The sequence below is a fragment of the Pleurodeles waltl genome, chromosome 11 (assembly GCF_031143425.1).
Source record: "Pleurodeles waltl isolate 20211129_DDA chromosome 11, aPleWal1.hap1.20221129, whole genome shotgun sequence".
NCBI lineage: Eukaryota > Metazoa > Chordata > Amphibia > Caudata > Salamandridae > Pleurodeles > Pleurodeles waltl.
In genome coordinates, this window is record NC_090450.1 from 947,533,834 (window position 1) to 947,559,198 (window position 25,365).

Consider the following 25,365-nt stretch of genomic DNA (forward strand, 5'->3'; position numbering starts at 1 on the left):
GGCTAGGCTATCTCTGTAGACAATACACATATCCTACATCATGTCACTACTATCCAACCCTTTATGTCATCCCTTTCACCCACATCAAATTCCAAGTAAGTTAGCACAACTGGAGTAATCCAAATAATCACCAGTAAAGCCATATCAGCATGGTCATCATGCTCTGGCTGAAGTAGAAATATCTAGCATAATCCAGATCATACTTCTCCATACTCCTATCACCTATAGGAAGAGCACATGACTGATCACAACACATCAAGCATGTTCCTAAAACTACACCTGACCAGTCCATGTCCATTAGTAATGCCCCTTGATAGTGAAGACTATTCTGTTCACAGACCACACAGCACCTGCCAGTTATATCGCATGGCTGGCCGAACCCTCTGTACATATATGCCAATACGGATACATTAACTGATGTAGCCACAACAAGTGGGACTCCCATACAGGTGACATCTGATGTGCAGAATACATGACTTGAGAACAGGCATGTCATTACTTTTACACACTCACAGAGGAATATCTGCAGACAGTAAAAACAGATACACCACATCACTTCATAAATGCATGTGCAGCTACAATGGCCTACAAAGCACACATGATACATCCATAGTCAATCACTGAGTGCAGTGTCACAACAAATAAACTTCAGGCAGCCACAACATACATTATATGGCACCTACCATTCCACCTGACATGCAGTTACAGTTTTACGACTTGACATGAGTAAACCAACATCACTCACATCATTCCTGACATGTGATTACCTGAGCCTACGTCCAGACAACACACGTCACATGGAAAGGATATGTACACATGATGCATACATGGCCCTACACGATTGCCATTGCACTGACAACATATCACACTACAACAATAGGCTTCTTTAGAAATAGTGATACAACAAACCCATTTCATAGTGATCTCATAAGTCATTCAAAACCTAATCCTGTCCGAAGTGCCCATATCAGCTAGGCCAAGGGTAGCAGTGATTGTCCCACTTAATAAGTTGTGCCCCCAAGTAACCATTTAGACATGATGTAGGCAGCAACTAACTAATGTTGCACTGTATTTGGTAGGGTATTGGCACACTGCATAGACAGTGCATATTGTCAAAGGCTAGCTCTGCCTAGGCACTTAGCCATTGGGTTAAAGGTGAAAGGCCCACATGTCAACCTCATGGAAATGCATGATGAGTCAAAATATTTCAAATCATACACCCATATTAAAATGCCCTTCATTGCTAGCTTCACATACCCCATAGACTGAAGATGAACAGACAATGGGGATACAACTAGAAACCCATAGGTACTGTCCTAAACAGGCCATATCTGTGGTGTAAATGAGATGGCTGCCTCACATGGAGTACAGCTGTACCTGTGCCAGCACTAGATATCAATAGTCCCTGTAACAAAACAGTGTGTCACCCAGTTGCAAATACAGGTGATCAACACAGATGGGAGTGGACAGATACTTTGGAGCCACTAACACTCATATGCTGATGGATGGAAAAGGTTATACTTAGTGGGTAGGGTGATACACCAGCTCACATCCATAGAAATGGCAGGATGGAGTCACATGTGGCAATGTCATTTGAGCATCTCCACATGCAGTCATAGAGATGTCTTGATATAGGTGATCTAAACGCACACATAGCAAACCATGATGCTACATCTAATACTCAGGCAAGGTGGGAGCTACTGATTTCCACTAGTCCACATACATGTAGCACCTACAACATTGTCACAGAAGCTACAGTGAGATAGCAAATACCATACAACCAGAGCCAAGTACCAGGATAACAGTCAGTACTTACCCCCTGGTGGTTGCTGTGCTGCCCTCAAATGCCCATCTACCTCAGGGTGGGCCACCGCCAAAATGCAGGCCATTTGGGGGGTCAGGATCCGACGGGCACCCCTCCCTCGTTGGGAGGACATCTCCAGCTGGGTCTCCATGGTCTTCTGGGCCCAGCTTCTGAGGTCCTCCCACCACTTAAGACTATGGGTGCTTTGTCCGCTGTGGACCCCCACGGTCTGCACTTTCTTTGGCAATGGCATGCCAGATCCCCTTCTTCTGATGGGCGTTCACCTGCATGAATGACACAGACAAAAGGAGAAAGTCATGTACACTTGCACCATACCAATAGGAGTGATCAGCACACATCTTTCACAGTGAGTGCTTACATATACCTATCCTCTCTGTTCATACGCCTTCACTATATGCCATCTCCGTGCATCTACTCCCTCCCCAATACACATGCCCGATTCAACATCACACGGAACCCCTGTCACACATTGCTGGGGCATTGGACTCAACTGCTCCTCTGGTGCCCCATATAGCTGCCCATACAGGAGTAGGCCCTCCTCCACCAGCTTCACCAGCTGTTCCGGGGTAAGGGCAAGGGACCTATTACCTGCAGGATGTGGCATGATGGCTCCCAGAGGCAGTACACAGCAACTCACTTCATGGAGGTCTTCCTAGCAACAGTGTCAGGCGTCAAGTGAGCAAGGCTGCAGAAAATAGTGGTCACAGTTGCCATGTACAGGACGGTCACCACCGGCGGACATTGCCATTCGTCCCAGTCCACCAAAGGCAGCAATGTTAACCAATGGCAAGTTGCGTGGCGGTTTCGACCACCTACCACCATAACGACTTTTGCCAGCGGACTTAGGTCACTTCCAACTGTCCACTACAGTAGGTCATGCGCCTGCCATTTTGGGCACATGTAATCGATGAATGTGCTTAATTAAGTGCGTCAGACACTTACACGCCCAAATCTCTGTGTGACCCTATGTTGTGCCATCATGGTTGTGCAACATAATGTGACAATCTTGACACAATGACATGTTGAGGCTGTATAAATGTGGATAGCTCTGTTTAGCTAGTCGGAGGTACATAGGTGACGGCTAAGTATAGGTGGATTAAAAATATATATGTGTGATCAGTGCAGATCTACTCCGTCACCCACACATGTTCAATTACATATGTTACATACGCCCTTTGCGACTTATATGGTAGCCAATGTAGAGCAATGAGGGTGTAGCATTTGCATTTCCATGGTCTGTATTGTATATGTCAGCAATGCTATGCATCCCTTACAGATGTTAGGTGTGAGCTAATATACCATGTGCTGCAGACGTGTGCCTACTTGCATGACTCATTGTACGTTCTCTCCTCTCAACATAGATATCCTACCATGAGGAGAGTGAGGCAACCACCAGTGTACCGTCCAGTAGTAGACCTGACAACCATGGAGGACAGGCATGTCATCCAGACATATTGTCTGAATCATCAGACTATCATGGATCTATGTAGAGAGTAGGAGCCAGATTTGATAACAGCCATTCGCAAACCCTGTTGCATACCTCCCATAGTACATGTCTTGTCCGTGCTACACTACCTGGCCACAGGCTCATTTCAGAATACTATCGCTTTAACAGCAGGGATGTCTCAGCCCGTGTTCAGTCTGGTGTTGAAGAATGTACTGTGTGCTTTGTTGAAATAGCTGGACAGCTACATCAGGTTCCCCCAAAGAGTGGATTTGGCCTATGTGAAGACAGACTTTTATGAGATGGGACACATTCCTCATGTGGTAGGGGCCATTGATGCCACACATGTAGCCCTGCTCCCTCCCAGTGAAAATGAGCAGATGTATAGGAACAGGAAGAACTACCACTCTATCAACGTGCAGGTGGTGTGTCTGGCAGACCAGTAAATCTCACAAGCGTCAGCCAAGTTTCCTGGATCAGTGCATGACTCCTACATATTGTGGAACAGCAATGTCCCACACATGATGGCACGACTACAGACAGAGAGGGCCTGGCTGCTTGGTAAGTATGCATTGTTGTGTTCCAATGTTATGTCACCTGTCATCACGTTCTGGCCAGTCGCTGAACCTATTTTTTTCAATTGTCCTACCACTGTGTTCACAGGTGTAATTGAGTGAACTTTTGCCCTCCTGAATCAAGATTCAGGTGCCTGGACCTATCTGTAGGTGCCCTCCTCTCCTTGCCCCACAAGGTTTGCCAAATCATCATTGCCTGCTGCATGAGCCACAATCTAGCCCTGAGACGGCAAATGACTTTGCCAGCTGATGAGGGTGAGGCAGCTGGACCAGTGGCTGGAAATGCTGATATGGCAAGTGATGAAGAGCCAGAGGAAGAAGGAGCAGCTGACTCTAGGACAGCTCATCAATCAGTACTTCCAGTGGCATACAGGTATGTTGAGTGGGCCTTTTCAAGTCTTGAATGTGCACATTCAGAAGTGGATTGCTGACATTACACCTCCTGACTTGGGTCATCAGTGGGAGGTGTAATGGAGGTCCAAGGCCTATGTGTGAGTTGTGGATACAGACAGATAGGATGTAAGGTGTGCAGTAATAGTGGTTCAGCTCTAACTTTTGTCATTACAACAAATTCCAACATTCATTTCTCTAATGGACTGACCAGTATTGAACTTTGTTTCCCGCATTCTCCTATTCCCTTTTCCTTCCACCCACTGAATGTGGAATTTACTCTGTGCCTCTGCTACCTCTGGCTTGAGGTATTCATTGTCAGAAGCCAATGGAAAATTATCACAGACATGAGAGGTGTACATGACAGATAGCTGGTAAAATTGATTTTGCCAAGAACCTGTGGGTGGTGATGTATAGGTCCAATCAGTGCCCCTACTTCGGAGGTATTCTACAATGTGCATGACATCTATTACCTGCATATGTGCTTTGTGTGGCACCATGTCTTCCATCCTGGTGGTACTCTCCGTTAAGCTCTCCTTGCAGATCGGTATGCGGACTATGCCCTGGTGTTGCTCTGGATTTCAACCTCACTCTCTGACCTGTGACATTACTGTTGTCACGTGTGTCCTGCTGGGGGGGCTCTGTCTGATGGGCATTACACTGCCAGTTAGAATCAGGGGGGGTTGTTGTATCATTAAAGACACATATACAGGAGCTGTGTCCAAATGTGATTTATTGTGCATTTAAGATTTTTGACAGTCAAACGAAATGTGAACAAAATAACGCAAAATTGATGAGTGAAGTCATGGTAGATGGATTCATCAGAGTAGCTGCTACAACAGTTGGTTACGCACGTCCAGTGCCCTTGTACCATGAGAAAATTGAGTCATGTCTCAATACAGTCTACAGGGTGTCTCAGTGGCACACAAGGGAGACAAATCAGGCGAGGTTCACTTCCTGGCAGTGGGTTTTGTCCTGGCATCTGCTGTAGCCAGATATCTGGTGGACGTCCACTTTTGTGGGGGTTCTTCAGCTATAGAGGGAGGGGTGTCTGAGGCATGTGGATCCCCTGGCAGGGCCTCCATTCTACCAGCTGCCGCTGATGTAGATGGGGCAGATGTAACGTTGCTAGTGAAAGGGGCCTGATGGTGGGTTGAGAAACCACGCAGGGTGATGTTAATGTCTTTCAGCACCCCTGCAATGGAGGCCATGATGGCATTGTGTGCCTGCCACTGCTGCATGACCTCCTGGCGGTGTTCCCCCTGCAGCTTTTGATTTTCCCCCTACATTGTGATAATCTGGCCCATCCTGTCCTGGGAACTTTGGTATACTTACAGGACTTGGGAGATGGTTTCCTGGTCAGTGGAGTCCCTTGGTGGACCCATCCTCTGGGTCACAGCATCCCTCCCACTCACTCTGCCCCCAGGTGCCTGTGCCCCTGGCACGTGTGCCTACTCCTTGTGTTAGCAGGACCATCATTGTCTGGGGTGTGAAGGTTAGACTCAGGTCCCCTTTACTGTGGGGCACACAATAGTTTGAACAGTCCTTGGGACACATGCTTGGGGTGTGTGGTTGGCTGTGAGGTCGATGCAACAGTGTTGGGGGGATTGATGGGCAGGGTGAGGCAGGGAGCTGTAGACTCACCAGGTGTCCCAAATGGGCCAGGTAGGTCGTCACTGTCTAGACTTTCAGGCTTGTTGTCCCTACTGGAGCCTTCATCCTGAGGAGGGCTGGCAGTATCTGGTATCCTCTCCATGGTGGCACTAGTAGGGTTACCTGTGGATGGAGTGAGACAAAGAGTTCAGTTTAGAAAGTGTGTTTGGTTACCTCTTTATCAGATGCATACAGTGGCTTACATGATTTCCTACAATTACAGATGCTGCACTGTATACCTTGTGATACATGCAGGTGTGAGACATGAGTTCCATACTCCATGTTGGGTGCTGTCATTCAGGTGTGGTACATGTAGCACTGCGGATGGGTCCTGGTTCTGTTTGATACTTCACATGACTGTTCAGCTTTGTTACCTAGTGAGTAGTCAGGCTTTCTAGATGTCACACAATATGGCTGCACATTGCACCACAGTGTCCCAGTGGGACCACAGTATGTGAGTATGTAAGGGTAATAGTCAGTCCTGTCTCTGGACGTTGTGCTTGGAGTCTGCCATTTTACTTTCCAGACCTTGCTCAGTCCATTTCAGACGTGGGGATATAGGTCAGTGGCCATTTGGATTTGTCACTGAGCTGTATCTGTGCTTAGCTTTGGTTGCTGTTGTAATAAATAAAGATAAGCACTCATAAACTAGTCACGTCTTTATTCTTAAAATGGAACTCCTCAAAATCCACCTCACCTGAACACTCCTCTACAGCCTCTGAGCTCCCAACATTTTAATACAGCCTTTGGAGCATTCCAGCTCACTGGGAGAAGAAGGGGGGTAGCCCGGGAGGAATAAACCACTATATAAACTTAACACCAAAGGCAAATAAGAATATGTAATAATATCTAATAGGATGGTACATGTGAATTACAATAATACAGAAATAGGTTTCTTACTAAATTCTAGTATTTAGAATAAGATGCAATTATAACAACTTACAACAGTTGATATTGTGGTGTGACATTGCATTGCTGTCATTGCCATGGACTGGTCCTCAGTCGTACATTCTAGTTGGTGTAGCTAGTACAACAGTAATACATGTATGAAATGTAATGTGCACATTCCAGGTTGTCACATTGATGGGTTAGTGCATTCTGGGACTCCTAGTGACAGGATTAGCCTATTGTATCCGTGCCTTTGCCAAGGGCTGTGTGGGAGTTTGGGCTGTGTGGGTGATGGAATGCAGGAGAGGGGCATTAGGTGATTGGCATGTAGGTGTAGTGGGACATTCAGTTAATTAGGGAGTATTTGGGTGGTGAGGAAGCATACAGGACACGACAATTGTGTGACATGGATGTTGTGGGTACTTACCAGACTCCAGTCCCCCAGGTATTCCAGTCAGGCCCTCAGGATGCAGTAGGTCCAAGACCTTCTCCTCCCATGATGTGAACTGTGGGGGAGGAGGTGGGGGCCCACACCAGTCATCTGCATGGCTATCTGGTGGTGTGATGCCAAGGAACGCACATTTCCCCCATAGGTAATTCCACCTCTTCGTGATGTCCTCACTTGTGCGTGGATGGTTGCCTACTACAGTTGTGGCTCTACCCTGACAAATTCATCCACCATAACCCTCAACTCATCGTCAGTGAAATGTGGGTGCTTTTGTGGGGACATGGTAGTGGTTTTGTTGATGGTGTGAGGGGGTGTTGTGTGTGTAAGGTTGCAGTGTTGGGTGATTGATGGGGTGTGGATGGTGCGTTGTGTGGGTTGGGCGCTTGTCGTGAAATGTGTGTGTCCGTTATGTGTGTTATGTGGTAGTTGTGCTGATGTGTGATGTGTGTGGTGTGTGTGCCTATAGTGTAAGGGTGCTCTCTCTGTGATTGCCTGCTCTTGGTGTCTCAGAATGGCGTTTTAGCAGCAAAGGATTGTGGGTTGTGTGGGGGTGTGTTATATAGTGCAGTGTGTAGGTGTGTCAGTGTGTGGATGTGTCAGGTGTGGGATATTCAAACTGTCCAATGTGGTGTTGTGTTCTGACAGTAGGGGGTTCTGACCGTGTGGCTCACACCGCCAATGGTTATCTGCCATGGAAGAACCACTGTGGTGATTTGTGTCTCAGAATCTGGTGGGTGGATTTGTGTAGGGCTGGTGGTGCTGGTGGTAGAACCGCCTCTTTCCCGCCCTCTAGTATCCTGGCGGTTTCGGTATTTTGGCTGTTTTTGGCAGTCTTCACAGTGTGAGTCGTAATATGGCGGGTTGATGACCACCTACATGGCAGTCTTTTGGTGGCTGCCAAAAGATCGTCAAAGTCATAATGAGGTCCTATATTTTATTGTATTTTTTGTTTGTGTGAGAAACTCTTTATTCCTTTACTAGTCCCATTTCTGAGCACAACGAATAAACTACCAACGAATGTATCTTGGCTGTCCTCTCAATTAATAGTCTAATGTTAATAAACTGAAATGTTATTAATATTAGCAGTAGTGACATATTTATATTGCAGGCCTGTTATGTTCCTGAATGCATCTAAAACAAAAAAAATATTTAGCTACTTTCTTGTAATAGTTTATCACAAGTGAGTAATTACGTCAGCATGTCCATGTCCTACATGTGACAAAGTGAGAATGTCCAACTTCATTCAAACTGTGAAAGATGATGTGTCATGGCCGCTGAAACACAAGGTGTGAGCAATGGAAGGAAGCAGAAGGAAACAAACTTCTATCACTTTCCTCATACAGAGGATATCTTGGGTGCCACAAGAAGACGTTTCAACATTCCATGCATGAATATGCCCGTCCCTGAAGGAAAGCAGGAGTGCCAGAAACGTGTAAGCACTGCAGAATTTCTTGGCTGTTTAGCTTACAGCGTGTGCATTCATAAACTTGTAGTCAGTGCTTAAATTGTAAATAAAAAATTGATGGTGCCCAAAACCCTCCTCTTAAACACGGGGATGCTGCAATTAAATGTGCGAACACGGACTACTGTGGCAGTGTAATCCTGAAGCCATCTCGGCCCTCTTCAATCCATTTACAGCCACTCCCTCAGGGGCGGCTCTTCCATTAAGGCAGAGGAGCGTCACTTCCTTTGCCAGCAGCGGCAGCTGCAAACCTTTTACCAAAAAACGATGATAAACTGCGTTTATTATCGTTTTTTGGTAAAAGAGTGGGGCCACAGGCTGTGACGAGCACCGAGGGGGAGTGCACAACACTCCCCCTCAGTGCGCATGTATGTTTGACGGGCGGTCACGGGCCGGCCAAACATCCATGCGCAGTAGGCTCTCTGCAGCCCAGCAACACCGTTGTCAGGCTGGAGAGAGCATGCACAGGCTCCCAGTCTACCTGGGAATTCCTTGGCTCTGAGCAGCGTCAGGATTGGATGCAGGGCAGGCTGGGAGCTTATGCCTGCAGCAGAGGAATGGATGGAGCGGTGCAGCGGAGGTAAGTGTTTTTTTTTATTTTTTTTATTTTATGCTTTTTTGTTTTTCTCTTCTTCCGTCTTTCCCATATGTGTCTTTTGCTCGCATAAATGCTTGAGGCAGAAAAATAAGTGCCGGAGCCCTGCAATGGAAATCAGCAAGCACAAATTAAGCACTGCTTGTAGTTTACAGTTTTCCACTTTAAATATTTGGACTAAATATCACAGAATGCAAAACTGGTCTTGGCTGAAAAATACAAGACTAGCTGGCAGTGTGGAATATGACAAGGCCACTCGGCAGCTGTGGAAAGAGTGGGGAAAAACTGATGGTTTTTTAAAAGGAAAGAAATACCCCAAATTGGTCATAAAGAGGGTATTTACTGAATTGCCATTCTACTAATGTTGAACAGCATGTAGCTAGTCCTTATCCAGCCATTGATGATCAAGTGGGGAGGTATTGACATTATATATCACTTTTGGTTGTACTGGTATGCAGGGAAGCTTGGTCATTGACCTGTGCGGTCCTCAGGCATGAAGTAATCTAGATATCGCCACATATACTCAGCACAGGTCTGTGAGTGGTACATTTTCAACATCCACGTGGAAAGGCCATAGATCGCTGCTTGAAAGTTTGGTTCATGGAAGTACAGTTTCATATTGGCCAACTGGGCCACTTGCAGCCAGGCCTGCTTTTTCTTTTGAGAGCACCTCATGAAGGCAAGGAGGATCCAATATGGCGAATGCATCCCACGGTGGAGAGAAGCAGTCAAGGTCATGGAAGGGAGCATTGATAAATGGTGTACAAGTGGCACTGTTGAGGAGCTTATGTTCCGGTCCAGCACCTTCAGGTCCTCACGGGTGAATAGCCGCGCTCTACAAATCCCTGATTGATTGATTGATTGGTATGAGCGTCACTTCCTGGTTTGAAGGTGAGAAAGGATGTCATTGGCTGGCGATGCTTACGGGATAACAGATTATTGCAATTTCCAGTTAGTGTAACCTTCAAATTCTGCAGAACTCTGCAGCTTGCCAGTAATATCACATCAGCCCTGACTTTCGCTCCCCAGAAGTGTAAAATGTATAGTCTTGCTTCGCGGCTGAGTATTTAGAAAACATATTACACATCTACCATACCTCGAGACCTGAGAGATATACCACAAAACATCTATTGGTTCTGGAATGCACATCATGAAGCATTCTGTTCAGCTTAAGCGTAGAATGTGATCTGGTGTTGGCATCAGCCATTTTTCAGAGATTGATGGGAAACTTGTTTGACATATAGTGGAAGTTTGCTGTTTTCAATGTGGTATGTGGGTCCACGCAAGGACAGAAGCACTGTGTGATGACAGGTTGAGTAAGGTGTTAGACATTTTACAAAAAAAAGGGTTGACAAAGCAGAAAAGTGAACAAGACCTGAAATACGTTGATAAATTCTATGCAAAATGGTTTAGTGCCAGCCAACAAGGATGATTTAAAATCATTTTGAGCATAATTGAATTCTATTTCAACTTTGTATTGCATTTTTCTGACAAGACCAAAGAAATGCAAGGGTTATTAACGAAAAGTCAAATAATGAATGGGCACGTTTTAGCAATACAAGTTGGAAAATGTAAGAGAAGAAACCCGAAATTTCCCACTACTAGTCATGTTTGACTTGAAATGCAAACCCTGCTTACTCTAGATGCAAGCTCGTGTATTGTGGGCCCTGTTTTAAGTCAGATACACAATGGCCATGCTTCTTATACATTGAAAGAAACATAGAGCTCTTATTCATGGAGAGAGATTTTAGCAAGCTTGGGCAGCAGAACACTTCAGATCTGATAGATGGGGTATACTATTTTAGGCATGGGGGAGCCACTACATTCATGCATCCGCAAATATTACCTCAACAACTCGGCCACAGATTGATGGATTGTCGACGGTGTTAAAACTCAATTTTATGAGGCAATATGTTCCAGAGATAAGGCACTCCATACCATATCAAAATATAGTTGATCAAGTAAGGGCTCACTAAATTATTGAGTTCTAGATCAGTAATAAAACAAAATATTTATTTCAAAAATTCAAAAGATACAGTACAGAGATCATAAATGCTAAATAAAAACACAAATTTAACGCAATGAAGGCTTTTAGAATAGGGCAATAGAGAATAATCTGTAAATCAGAAATTCTCCCGGTAAGTGGGACAAGGTGTAGTGGGGTGGCGTGCCTACCCGTGGTATGTGAAATGAGGGAAAAGACTTTACAGATCATGTTTATATTCTACCTCTCTGTATGTTCCTATGGAGGGAACAACCGGCACACTGACAAGATCCAGCTTCTTCTGGTGATGATGCTCTTCTTGCATTTGTTGTATGAAATGCCTCCCGAACCTCATAACTGTTTACTGCAGTGGTTCCAAACCTGTGGTCCTGGGACCCCTGGGAGTCCGCGAAGACTCCTCTGGGGGTCCTCCGCTGCTAGAAAATGAAATATATTAAGAGATTAGGTCCCCAGCTTTCAGTAATGACTCAGTGGGGGGGTCCCTGGATCCCAATAATGATTCAATGGGGGTCCCCAGGTTCCAGTAATGATAAAGTGGGGGGCCACAGAAGTCAAAAGGTTGGGAACCGCTGGTCTACTGAATTCTTTCTTTGACTGCTGTACTGCAACTGAGCAACTAATAAAAAGACTTAGGAAAAAAAATCTGAAAAAATGTAAGTCCAAGTGAGCAGCAATATCAGTAGAGAAATGGACAGAATATCTAGTAGCTTCATAACGTCTTCTGGCTGACGCCCAGATCAGGGGTTTATATATACCATTGTCTTCCATGGGAAATCATGAGTTCTGAAGATTCATCATGGTATGAGTAAAAGAAAATCTTTCTTAGTAAGTTTTATGCAAAGTCATGTTGCCTTGGCATCTAAGCACTATCCCACCACATGAATATTGATTCTGTCAACCCTACGCTAAAGCCAGGCGGAGATGGCAGGCCAAACTAGTACATGAACAACTGCAAACTATTGTGAGTGAATGGGTTACAGTGAGCTAGCGGAAGGTTCTTGAGAGAAGAAACATAATTTTGGAACGTTTTTTATCAAGAACAACATCAATGGAAATAAACAAACATGACTCTGCTCGACTGTGTGCTGCAGAAATAACGAACAGTGAAATGATCAGGGGGAGACATCCATTTTGAACAAAATGGTGGCTGGGCCTTAATTGAGGCCCAGTTAACAAAGCCAGGAAAACACGCTTCTCTAAGTGATAAGAAATGTATTTCAAGTACGATAGCATCATGTCCGTGGGCACGTATACATTTGAAGGTGAATCCACATTCTGCACATTGTTCATAATAGACAAAGATATATAATGCACAAAACCCCTAACACTATTCAAGTCCACATGGAGCATAAAACATTAACTCAATAATTAAATATGTGAGGGTCGGGATTGGCTTCACCCAGGGTTGGGAAATGGTTGGCAAATCTTGAAGTGTATGATTTCTGAGTGCAATACCTGGCAGGAAGGAACAATAGATTTGCTGATTGTGAGAATCAAGATTAAGAAGGAAGGTGAACCAGGGGCACATTTGGAGACTGAGGTAGAACCAGAATGAGTGGCAGCTGTTGGGTGTATTAAAATAGAAGCAATTCCTGAGAGCTGAGGGTGAGTGTAAAAAGCACTAGGAGGTGATGGAGAGGTAAGAAGCATTTCACATTGGACCAGAAAGGTTGGCTGAAGTGTCATGAAAGGTTAGAATGTTTTAATTGTGTGAAGTGGGGAAGAAGGAAAGGAAACAGGTTTGTTCCTCCCAAAATGTGGAGGGAAAGAATAAATTCATCACCTCATGAGTTGCATATGGGGTATTGTAGAACAAGATGATGGATAGAGAGTGTGAATTATTGGCTCATAGAGGCACCCAAGGTAAAATAGTTGTGCCAGGATACACTTCCAGATGATAACGCACTCTACAAAGCTGCATAACATAATGTACTGAAAGCAGTTCTTATAACAGGCACCGGTGTTAAAATTCTGGTATTGGCATACTAGAAGAAGTAATTCTTGGCATAGTGGGACCAAGGTAAAGTACTGGTGCTAGCATACATGAAGTCATTATTTGTGTAATGGCCCCAATGGTAAAGTACTGGTGCTGATATACTAGAAGAAGTCATTTTTGGCAGAGGGGGGCCAACGTAAAGCACTAGTGCTGGAATACTAGAACGAATTAGATGCATAATGGGCCCATGGTGAAGTACTGATGCTGCCATTCTAGAAATGATTATTGGCATAGTGGGCTAATGTAAAGTACTAGTGCTGGCATACTGTAAGTAATTATTTGCATAGTGGGCCCATTGCAAAGTACTCGTGCTGACATCCTAGAGGTAATTCTTGGCATAATGGGCCAATGGAATGTACTGGGTCTGGGATACTAGAAGTAATTTTTGGCATAATGGCCCATGATAAATACCGGTGCTGGCATACTGGAGGTAATTCTTGGCATAATGGTCCATGGAAAAGAACTGGTGCTGACATACTAGAGGTAATTCTTGGCATAATGGGCTTGTGGTAAAATACTGATGCTGGCATACTAGAAGTAATTAGTTGCATAATCAGCCCATGGTGAAGTACTGGTGCTGCCATTCTAGAACTAATTCTTGGAATAGTAGGCCTAAGGTAAAGTACTGGTGCTGGCATACTATAAGTAATTATTTGCATAATGGGCCCATGGTAAAGTACTGGTGCTGGCATACTAGAGGTAACTCTTGGAATAATGGTCCATGGTAAAGTACTGGTGCTGGCATACTAGATGTAATTATTTGCATAATGGGCTTGTGGTAAAGCACTGGTGCTGAAATACTAGAAGTAATTCTTGACTTAATGGCCCACGGTAAAGTACTGGTGCTGGCATACTAGAGATATTTCTTGGCATAATGGGCAGTGGTAAAGTACTAATGCTGGCCTCCTAGAGGTAATTCTTGGCATAATGGGCCCAAGGTAAAGTACTGGTGCTGGCATACCAGAGGTAATTCTTGGCATAATAGCCCATGGTAAAGTACTAGTGCTGGCAAACTAGAAGTAATTTTTGGCATAATGGCCCATGGCAAATAACTGGTGCTGACATACTAGAGGTAATTCTTGGCGTAATGGTCCATGGTAAAGTACTGGTGCTGGTACGCTAGATGTAATTATTTGCATGATGGGCCCATGGTAAAGTACTGGTTTTGACATACTAGAAGTAATTCTTTGCATGATGGCATAGGGTAAAGTACAGATGCTGGCATACTAGAGGTAATTCTTGGTATGTGGAGCAAGTGGAAAAATGCCGACACTGGGATACTGGAAGAAATTATTGGAATGTGGACACCCACAGCACAATGCAGGCGCTAGGACACTGAAGGTAATACCTGGCTAAGGGACAACAGTGGCGTATGAGAGGGTGGCAACCATGAGAAAATGCTGGTTGAGATATTGGAGATATTTTTCATGTAACGGTCAACCATTCTATACAGCTGGCATTAGTGGTAGAACTCTGGTGTATTGTGTGTGGTCTTTGGCACAAGATTTGGTTGTTGGCATATGGTGGGGTGGAGAATGGCTTGACAAAATGCAGACCCAAGCTCACTGTAGGTAATTTTTAACATAGAAGGCCCCAAAGCACATTTTGAAAAAATAGATTCAGTTGGCTTGGCACATCATGCCAGGACATGAATATTTAATGAGTGCTGTTTCAGAGCATATGACTTTTTAGCTAATTTATGTGAAAAATGTACTTTAAAATGCACTATGGTAACTCAATATTTAAAAGTATTTTCTCGGTCTGAGAACCTCTCCACACACTCCCTACAGGAGGTCTGGCTCATTTGCTTCACTCGCTACAATTCAGGGCAAGTATTATTTCCCACAACTTTCAAAGATTTACACAGCAGCGGCCACTGCAAATGTCATGGAGGCGGGGGGGACAATGGCGACGAGGGAAACAATGTTTTTTTTTTTTAAACATACCTTTCCCGCTGTTCCTGCCAGCGCCTACCACCTCGCTCTTCGCTCCTCTTCTGTTGGTGTCCCAGCACAGGCTCCCCAGCAATCCTGACACTGCTTTCATGCTAAACCTAGCATGAAAGCAGCACCAGGATTAGTCTGAGCGGCTCAGACTGCCACTCAGACACATCCCTGGGGCCTTTGCAGTTTCTCCAGCCTGGCTGTTCAACACAGCCGGGCTGGAGAAACCTAAGTGCACATGTGTGTTTGGCCAGCCTGAGACCGCCGGCTAAACACACATGTGCACTTAGGTGCACTCTCTCCTCCTCCCACCTCCCATGACCCAGCCCGGCCCCTCCCTGCACTGCTGGCTGAGCCAGCAGATGAAAAATAAAACAATAGTCAACTATGGTTTTATTGTTCATCTCGTAGCTCTTGGCCAGGGGGGCGACGATCCTCCGCCATTGTGGAGGAGACGTCCCTCTTTTTATATTAATCATGCAGTTATTATCAGGGCTACAGGAATTACGTGATTGTGCGGCTGTGACGTTTTTTGCATGATTAGGGATTGGCCACATTCGCCACATAAACCATCGTCTGCTGCAGCATCTGGCAAAAAAATGTGTCTGGCTCAAACGGATAAAGTTACTAAAATCACAGTGACTTGTGTTGGCGCCCAGTGAAAGACCTATGCAGAAATTGATTGGTCGTATTCCAATGCTTATTACTGTCTCTAAATGTTAAACTGGTACTAAAGAGGTGAGTCCCTCGCCCAGACATGTTCACATGAGAACATATGGCGAGATTATGCAGTTATAGAACACAAAATGTGCTGCATTATGCCACATAATTTGCCTTTTCTTGCCACACAATGTATTAAACCCTGCCGTATATATGGTCCTTCTCTGCTGCATATTCCCAATGTCAATTACTTTTATAGCCTCGATGTAAGGTCATGTGACATGACTGCCTGGAAATAATCCGTCAAATGTCATATGTCACTTCCTGCAGCGTCATTGAGGTCAAAGGGTGTGTAATGTCACTTCCGCTACCCCTGGCATTTTGGTGACTTGATGTCCATGTCCCCCGGTAGTGCGGGGTGGTCAGTGGAAGCCAGGCTGTACGTTTGCCTTCAGCCCTTGCTGGAATAGGCATACGCTTTTTTTTTACTCCTCATCCTCCCACTCGATAATTCTGAGTGCAGGAGCACCAGACGAGGTGTGATCAGTCACACTGGTACCCCAGTATCCCAACCCGCATGCTGCACCGCCTGCACTATAATAAGGCCCTTTTATTTCCGTTCATGCAGGGCCATAACGAGCAATAGTGCAGCTGGTGCAGTGGCACCGGGCACTGGAGTGCCAGGAGCCCACTTGAACCCAATTAGTAGCTGTGTTTTTTAATACAAGACCAGGTGATGGGACCCAGTTCCTTTGCTTGCATGAGGCTCCATTGTGCCCTGTCTACGCCCCTGACTTTGTGCATCTCCAAATCGGTGACCTCCGTTCGATGAGTCGCAGAACGTTGCACTGAAAACCAATATTTCACAAGAACACATGCAGGACAATCGCTACACGAGAATATTTATTGACTGCTGACTCGTTAAAGGTTCGGCTGGCTCATTCTGTTAACGTTTTAAGAGGCTTTGTTTACTAGGTGTCTCTGTTCCTTTCCCCTGGTTTTTCCGCCTCATCGTCCGGAGTTCTGCGGTACCTCAGACCTGCAGAGGGGTGCTTGGCAGGCAGCGCTGGAACACGCCACCTCAGCGCTGGACATGAGTGCAATTCTGCTCACCTGTTGCATTTCTCCGGCCACGCCCCCTCTGGCAAAAAAGTAACCGGTTCTGAATCACCTCGCCGCTTTAAATATGACTGAGTCAGGGCCGGGAGCAGGATGTGGGCTGGCAGGTCTCTTTTCCTGGGCTAGTGAAGTGTGAAGAGTGGACGGCGCTGCGCTTCTGGGCGCTAGGAGTCGCGGAATACCCTGCGTCGTCTCAGAAGAGGTAAGCGGCTAGCCTCCCCCTTGTCTTACCTTGGACATGGAAACGATGCTGGCAGGATAGCTCAGTGAGTTAATGTGTCTGCCGCAGAAATCTAATTGCACCCTATAATATTGTGCCTGCGACTTGAGGGCGAAGAAGGCACAGTATTGCATGTCTCACCCGAGGGCACAGTCTCACCCGATGGCACAGTATTGCATGTCTCACCCGAGGGCGCAGTACTGCATGTCTCACCCGATGGCACAGTAACGCATGTCTCACCCGATGGCACAGTAACGCATGTCTCACCCGAGGGCACAGTACTGCATGTCTCACCCGAGGGCACAGTACTGCATGTCTCACCCGAGGGCACAGTACTGCATGTCTCACCCGAGGGCACAGTACTGCATGTCTCACCCGATGGCACAGTAACGCATGTCGCCCCAGAGTGACAAAATATCATCCCGCCAGGATACGTGGCAAAAGTACCGAATACCATAATATTGTGAAGGTAAGTATATATAGGTAAGTATAGAATGTGTCTCCTAAAATGTGTGTCTTGAAGATGTATGTACATGTGGAGCACAGTATAGAACGTGTATACTTACCTGTGTATACTTACGTTCAGAATATTATAGTAGTCGATAGTCGATGTTTGGGTCACAATAGTCTCGCAGGACAATAATTTAAAATCGACACTGTGGGGGGAGGGGTGCCTAGCTAAGGGAGTGAAACGCTCCCTGCTGAGACCTGCGGGTGTGATCTGGAGGTTTATCTATTACTATTAGTGGGTCTGCCTGTTAGCCTTCCAAGGTCGGTAAAATGACGACCAGTTTGGATTGGAATGCATACATTAGAAACCAGAATTATCATTATTGTAATAATTTCGTATTTTAAGCTTAACGGGAGTGGCACTCAGTATTATGAACAGCTCTCGTGTACTTTGTCGTTAATTGGCATTTACGTAGCGCCCAGTCTTGTATTAGTATGGCTTCGGGGCGCCTTTCGCTAGTATGCAGCAAGATGCTTCCAGAAGCTGGCTGTGAGTACAAGTCCGTCCTTTGTGCAGAGCTCAGCAGAAGCGTTAAATGTGCTTAGCGAAGCATTGCACCGGCAGGTAAAGGCAGGCGGGGGATGGGTGACCACTGTCCCTTGTCTGCCTGTCCTCTGCCAGCCTGCGCCATGCATGCGGAGACTGCTGCCAACCTATGCCCTGACCACTGCTAGCCTGCAGCCGGCCACTGGCTGGCCGACCCCTGTATCCCAAGCAGAGGTGGGCGAGACACTGAAAGCTCGAGTCAGAGGCCCGACTCTGGCTCAGCTCGAGGTTCTCTTCGACACTCGAGCCCAAAACGAGCCCAGCTTTCACGTGGTTTCTGCCTCCCATCCGTGGTGTAACATCATATGCCAAGAATTAGAGGCAACACGTTACACTGAATGTAAAACAGGACAGAGCGTGCATGTCTGGAGACTGAATTGAAAAATGTAAAACCAGAAAACATGGGATCAATCCTGGCTTCCCAGCTTGACCAACTTGTGTGATCCTAGGCGATTGTTTTCTTTCATCGAACCATCTTCTTCATACTTGGCAGCGCCTTGAGCACATGCGCTGTGCGCTGTACAAACACCTCACGGGTTTGATGTAATGGACTAGAATGTTGCTCCATGTGTAACAAGAATCGAGGCCACATATAGGGTGCACGTGACAACAGACTTGCATTTTCTGCTGCACTTGAGCCATTGTAGTCAGGGCGGAGGGGGCATAAGTCTTTCAAACTTAATGTTTAAAAACTAACCTTTTTAACAAATGCCTCAAGGTGCAGTGATAGAATCTGGTGTACTAAAGTAATGAAACACTTCCCTTTGTTAAAGAAACACACTTATTTGTATTTTGAACAGTTTTGATCACATTATTCTACGTTTCTTGCACGATTTGCATAGCACACATTTTCAGGGCTGTGGCCCAGCTCTTCCTTGGCATCTTGAATCTGCATTCCAACAAGAAGAGCTGCCAGTCTGCAACTTGCTGATCTGTCCTTTGCATGTCAAGCGAGAACACAGCCAGCCTCCCCTTCCTAGCCATCCCTGCATCCTAAACAGAGACCACTGACAGCCCACCCTTCCTAGCTTCCCCCCTGCTTCCTAAACAGAGACCACTGACAGCCGACCCTTCCTAGCCTACCCCCTGCATCCTAAACAGATACCACTGACAGCCGACCCTTCCTAGCCTACCCCCTGCATCCTAAACAGAGACCACTGACAGCCGACCCTTCCTAGCCCCCCGCTTCCTAAACAGAGACCACTGACAGCCGACCCTTCCTAGCCCCCCCGCTTCCTAAACAGAGACCACTGACAGCTGTCCTTTCTAACCTACCCCCTGCAACTAGCCTCCCCTCTGCATCCTAAACAGAGACCACTGAAAGCTGGCCCCTTGTTAGCTTCCCCTCTGCATCCTAAACAGGGAATACTGACAGCTGGACCTCCCTAGCCTCCCCTCTGAATCCTATACAGAGAACACTGACAGCTGGCCCTTTCTAGCCTAACCCCTGCATCTAGCCTCCCCTCTGCATCCTAAACAGAGACCACTGAAAGCTGGCCCCTTGTTAGCTTCCCCCTGCATCCTAAACAGAGAACACTGACAGCTGGCCCTTCCTAGCATCCCCTCTGAATCCTAAACAGAGACCACTGAAAGCTGGCCCCTTGTTAGCTTCCCCCTGCATCCTAAACAGAGAACACTGACAGCTGTCCCTTTCTAGCCTACCCCCTGCATCTAGCCTCCCCTCTGCATCTTAAACAGAGACCACTGAAAGTGGGTCCCTTGTTAGCTTCCCCCCTGCATCCTAAACAGAGAACACTGACAGCTGGCCTCTTTCTAGGCACCCCCTGCATCCTAAACAGAGAGCACTGACAGCCGACCCTTCCTAGGCCCCCTCTGCAACCTAAACAGAGGCCACTGACAGCTGTCCCTTCCTAGCCTCCCCTGCATCCTAAACACTGACAGCTGGTCCTTCTTAGCCTCCCCCTGCATCCTAAACAGAGACCACTGACAGCCGACCATTCCAAGAATCCCCCATGCACCCTAAACAGAGACCACTGACAGCTGACCATTCCTAGCCCCCCCTGTATCCTAAACAAAGCCAACTGACAGCCGACACTTCCTAGCCTACCCCCTGCATCCTAAACAGAGACCACTGAAGACTGCCCTCTAGCTAGACTACCCCTGCATCCTAAATCAAAAGCACTGCCAGCCGGTCCCTTGCTACCCTACGCCCTGCATCCTAAGCAGAGAGCGCTGACAGACGGTCCTTTATAGCCTAACCCTTGCACCCTAAGCAGAGAGCGCTGACAGCTGGGTGCTTGCTAGCCTACCCCTTGCATCCTAAGCAGAGAGCGCTGACAGCTGGGTGCTTGCTAGCCTACCCCTTGCATCCTAAGCAGAGAGTGCTGACAGGCAGGTTCTTGCTAGCCTACCCCTTGCATCCTAAGCAGAGTGTGCTGATAGCCGGGTCCTTGCTAGCCTACCCCTTGCATCCTAAGCAGAGTGTGCTGATAGCCGGGTCCTTGCTAGCCTACCCCTTGCATCCTGAGCAGAGTGTGCTGACGGGTCCATGCTAGCCTACCCCTTGCATCCTAAGCAGAGTGTGCTGATAGCCGGGTCCATGCTAGCCTACTCCTTGCATCCTGAGCAGAGTGTGCTGACGGGTCCATGCTAGCCTACCCCCTGCATCCTGAGCAGAGAGTGCCGACAGCCGGGTCACTCCGGCATGTTCTTTTTCATCCCCACGTTCTCCCTTTGTCACGTGTTCTTTTTGCTCCTCCTCTTTTCCTCCCTGTATGTTTTTGTCTTTCTTGCTCTGGGTCAAAGTCTGATGAGGAAAAATAAGTGCCGGTCCCCAAACATGTGTGCCGATGGGGCCCATCTGCAACCACCGGCTCAAATTAAGCAGTCACTCAGCTCCTGGTGTTCTCCTAATAGGCAGCTAGAGCAGACTCTGGACTTGTCTGGATTTATCTACTCTCAAATCCTCTTCAAACTATCCTCCCATGTTTGTGCGCATCCCAGATGGTATTTAGGGCACCGGAGGCCAATTTAACAAATCTATTTGCATATTTAAGTCTAGATTAAAACGCAAACTTAGCTTTTTAGTAAGGTGCAAAAACAAATGTGGAGTTTTCAAAAGTTCATTTAGCATCTGTTTGAGGATTTAAGGATTTACTCAAATGAAGATTTTTTGTGTGAGGGAAGGTACTCACGGGAGTAGGTAGTTGGCAGGGGGGGGGTTGGAGGGCTGGAATGTCATGTGGGTTTCTACAGGCTCCCAACCTAACACAGGCATTCAGAAGCTCCTCCCACATCCCTCCCCTTTTTGGAAAAAGGCAAGTGTCAATCCTTGCCCGCTATAGGGAGAGTATCAGAACGCCTCCACAATTGCAGCAGTGGAGAGACAGGTGTTTCTTCAAAAGGAAGCATATTTTCCTGTGAAGAAACTCTTTCTTTTGTTAACAAAAAAATCCTGGTCCAAATATGATGTAATTTCCTCATGCTCAGTTCTGCACAATGTAAAATTCTACACAAAAAGCCTCCAAGTCATCGGAATTACTATTTCACCAAAGTTTTCCAAAAGTTTTCATGGAAACCTGAAACTGTTGCAGGTTTCTACGTGCAACTTTGGAATCTTAGTCATTTCAAACAAGCATTGAAAAAGTCAATAGATCCCACCTTTGTGTCCCATGGGGTTTGTCAGAGGATTTTAGTCATATTGTCCAGTATTCGCTACGCTAAAGTTTAAAAAAAAAAAAAAAAAAAAAAAAAAAAAAGAAGCCTTTGATGCGACCGCCAACGTCATTTGGTGGGTGCATGCACCAAACATGTGTTGCCTACAAAATTACACAGGCACTTTTGTTTTAGCTACCTATCCATGTTAGATTGGTCACTAAAAATAAAATAAAATATGCAGAAGTGTCACTCAGAGGTAGAGGAAGCAGCCAGGAGGACAAGAGAACTGCAAAGCATCAAGGGAAAGATTGGGGTGAACAGTGAAGCAACACTGTGGAGGGTTAGAGGAAGGCCAAAGCAGCATGGGAGCAGATGCAGAAGCAATGAAGGTGAGAATGGAGGGGAGGCAAAAGCGACACAGGGGTGGTGGGAAAGCAACAAGGCGGGTGTGGTGAAGAAAAGTACGCATGCAAGGAGGAGGAGGGCGAGAAGAGGCAGTCGCGCTACAGAGAGCAGCAGAGTGCAAGAGAAGAGACTTACCGAGGGAGACGGCTCAAACGCATGCACTATAATGGAGTGCTTCACACAAAAGAAAGAAGTAGTGCTGGAAATGCAAACAGTGGAAGCAGCTCTGTCAGCTAATCAGAGATTCTAAAGAGGCAATGCTCCTTGGGAGGAACAAACACATAAAACGTGATTGACAAGCTGGGACACTAATAAGAAGGAGGCAAGTGAGAGTGACAAAGAAAGGCAACCAATTGTAAGCAACAGATGAGCACTAAGCCACAGTATGCCTCGGAACAGACAGTGCATGTGCTGCGTAGCTTGCCCGACCTATAAATATTTATATCTACATCCCCTATGTGAGGTGGAAACCTTTCGGTTTAGATTTACTTATTAGTTTGAAAATCGGAACGTGGTGCGAGTTTTCTTGTATTCTGTACACTATGAACTGAAACTCTATGTAGCCTGACATCTAGTTTAGCAGTGAGAGGTGCTCACGGTTTCCATGGATATGGACCAAGCTTGCTGAGGGACGTGAGAGGTGAATTTTTTATTTTTTGTATATGTTTATTGAGAAGTACATGTCAATATATAAACAATGTGTTGAAAAGAGAAACAATAAATCAAATTATGGCCACATATGAAAAATATTATGAAATATTAACTTCTCACATTTCTGAACACAAAAAACATTATACATATATCAATAAATGCAATGTATGAAATTATTTATAAGGCACCCATCTGTGCATTAACTCTTAGAAGTAGACCTATAAAAGAAAATCTGGAAAGAAAGAATTATGCAATATGTATTAAACCATGTATTATAGGTTGTTGGAAGATAGTTGAGATAGTAATATCATACAAATCCACATATACAGCATTTCAAATGGAGATATTCCTGCCAATTCAACAGTGTTGAATTGGTGAGCAGTAAGTCCTACTTAAAATAACAGTGTTAATGGGTGAGGTGTCAATTGTCTTAATAATAACAGCATGACTCAAAACAGTAATAAAAATGTCTTAATAATGATAGGAGATAAAGAAGGAGAAAACATTTAAGTGTGAATATTAATAGAATATGTATTAGCTAGAAAGGGTTTTCAAATTTGGATGAAAATCCCAACATTGTCTTGCAATATGTAAATCAGCTTTTCATATGATGCCGTGTTATACATTTCAATAAGCCATTCATCATGTGTAGGACATTGTGGTGTTCTCCAATGTTGTAATATACACATTTTTGCTACAGTGAGTGCAATAGCCACCAATCGTCTTGTATGGTTTGTTAGATTTGGGAGATCAGTAACATCATGTAATATAACACATTTTTCTGTTAAAGGAATGGGCACATGTATAGCTCTGTGTAGAGAGGAAGTTATAGAAGACCAGTAGTCCGTCAAAACTGGACATGGAAATAAAATGTGTAGGATATCACAATCCTCATGACACCTCCAACAGGTAGAATGGTGTAGTAAACCTGCTGCCTTGAGTTTCTTTGGTGACCAGTACCCATTATGAAGAATTTTGAAAAGAGTACATTTCATTCTTGCCTCTCTGAATCCTTTATCCATGTTCATAACTACATCCGTCCAGTCCTCATTGGAATACGCTACATTAAGTAACCCTTGCCATTTGACTTGGAGTTGTGCTAGTAATGGTGATGGGTGTAGTTTATGCACAATGAGATTATAAAATCCAGAGACCGCTCCTTTCAATTTCTCCCAAGTTTTTAAGTATTGTACGACTGGGGAATCCTCAGGTATCCACAGAAATGGTCCTAGTCTACTAAGTAGAGCTTGTTTCATTTGTAAGTATTTCCCCTTTTGAGAGCTAGGGAGTTGAAATTCTATCGGAAGCATCGTAAAGGTTTTAAGCTCGCCTTCTAAAGTAAATAAATGATCCAGCATTAGAATACCTGCTCTCTCCCATGTATCCCAGGAAATTGTCTGTTTCCCTATTCTAATATCAGCGTTATGCCATATGGAAGCCTTATTACAAAAAAGAGTTTGTGGGTGTGTATCCAAATCTTAAGCATAGACTGAATAATAGGGTTAGAAGTTTGTAAAGCAGGCGATTGATTTATAAGTATAAAACATTTGCAAACCTGAAGATGCCTGTAAAGATTGCCTTTCAATAAAAACCAATAGTTGGGGGGGTCATCCTGTCATGGCCAAAGATAAACCAATTGAGATAAATGGAGGGCTGTATAGTAATGTTCAATGCATGATAAACTAAGGCCACCAGATCGCCTGTGAGCAATCAGTTTGGAGATTTTAAGTCTAGGTCTCAGAGATCCCCAAATAAATGTTTTAATACCTTTGGCAATGTCTCGCAATATTGATATTTTAACTGTCAAAGGTAACATACCTAAAATATAAGTGAAACGAGGCACTCTAATCATTTTCACTGCCTGGACTCTACCCCAAAAGGACAGGTTAAGATGAGACAATTTTTCATATTCCGACTTCGTTTTAGCAATGAGTGGAGCTAAGTTATCTTGAATCATATATTCTAAACCTGTGTTGATATAAATACCTAGATACTTCAGGTGATCCGCTTTCCATTGAAAATTGTAGCCTAAGATAGCTGCTTTTGTTGTGCCCCGGGACAATGGGAGATCTTCACTCTTATTCCAATTGACTTTGTATCCAGAAATGTTTGAGAAGCAAGAAATAGTAGACATGAGTGCCAAAGAGTGAAGTAGGTAGGATCTGTAAGTGTGAGTAATATGTCATCCGTGTATAGAAGTAGTTTTGAGATGCCCGCTGGTGTAGGAATGCCTGCTATTTGTGAACAGTGTCTTATTGCTGCAGCCAATGGTTCACGTGCAAGAAGAAATAAGAGGGGCGATAAAGGGCAACCCAGGCGGGTACCTCTTTGCACTAAAAAGGTTTTTGAAAGGAAACCCCCACAATTCACTTGTGCAGATGGTGTCTCGTATAACCATTTAACCTTAGAGA

The 25,365-nt window shown here is 45.4% G+C and overlaps 1 protein-coding gene across 8 annotated transcripts in view; it reads left to right on the top strand.

The window, feature by feature from the left end:
- The window catches only part of GGT1 (gamma-glutamyltransferase 1), a 400,159-nt gene that overhangs the window by 260,097 nt on the left and 114,697 nt on the right, over window positions 1–25,365 (top strand). For 2 of the 8 annotated variants that reach the window (XM_069215128.1, XM_069215127.1), the window contains exon 1: window positions 17,068–17,205. The exons of 5 other annotated variants lie outside the window; for them this stretch is intronic. The gene's annotated coding sequence lies outside the window, so the exon portion shown is untranslated. Of the gene's footprint in view, window positions 1–17,063; window positions 17,206–25,365 lie in introns of those variants that run through there. One more of the 8 variants, XM_069215126.1, reaches the window with a different exon arrangement.